The sequence below is a fragment of the Penaeus monodon genome, chromosome 21 (assembly GCF_015228065.2).
Source record: "Penaeus monodon isolate SGIC_2016 chromosome 21, NSTDA_Pmon_1, whole genome shotgun sequence".
Taxonomy (NCBI): Eukaryota; Metazoa; Arthropoda; class Malacostraca; order Decapoda; family Penaeidae; genus Penaeus; species Penaeus monodon.
The window spans coordinates 40,526,456-40,527,417 of NC_051406.1; the positions used below are offsets into that span (position 1 = coordinate 40,526,456).

At 32.4% G+C, this 962-nt stretch overlaps 1 protein-coding gene across 1 annotated transcript in view; it reads right to left on the reverse strand.

The window, feature by feature from the left end:
- LOC119586490 (major facilitator superfamily domain-containing protein 6-like) overlaps nucleotides 1-962 on the reverse strand; it is a 16,793-nt gene that overhangs the window by 11,662 nt on the left and 4,169 nt on the right.

The window sequence follows — 962 nt, forward strand, 5'->3', positions numbered from 1 at the left end:
CTTAGCACTAAGGTAAACAGCAACCTTTAATGATGCAATAAAGTGATGCTGCGGTTCACCCAAATCCTTTTGATTTCATGAATGAATTGTAGTGATTACTAAACAAAAAATCCTAGCATCGTTTCTAATATTTTTATGGACAGAAGAAACTACCCCACCATTAAGACCCTATAAAAGAAGAAAGAAGACGAAGAGAAAAGTACATATATAATCTTTTATACGTATTCCTCGAGATGAAACATCTGCGAGCCCATCTAGGAAAGTAAACATAAACAGAATTTTAATACATTAGACGATAAATTGTATAGATAACTCAAGTACCACAAACACATGTCTGACCTTTAAAATATCTCACCTTCTAAGTAAATTCTGTAATTTATACTTAGAGCATCAAGTTCTATCCAAGGCAGTCAGCAAACTCGGCACCGTGTTGTGGCTCGCCTTCTTGATACGGGTCACAAGGCGTTGAAAATATTAACTAAAATACCGATTCTGTGTGTATATTTTATTAAAAGTACATTTCTAACATAAGTTGTATTATCATTCTATATAATCTAATTGATTTATTCTCGTAGAAATACCAAAATTACTTACGTAACGGTTGTGTCACGCGAAACAAGACTACGTAACCTGCATATAAGATTAGTTTGTCTTAGTTACTTATGTAAACAAAATTTGCTTGAATACCCATCTAACATGTTGCTATGTATTCCTTTATTAATTCCGTTGAGTATTTTCCTGAATAATAATTATCATGAGCTAAGATAGGTAGAGTTTTGCTATTTGTAAAATATATATGTATATAAAACGTTAGTAAATATATTATTTTTACTCTGAACTTTATACTGTATGGATACTTGAAAGATGTTAAATAATCCGTCTCTGGTAGATTTCATCATAATAAATTCATTGTAACTTTAAAAGACAAACCCCCCCACACATCCAAGGCCACTCCCCCCCCC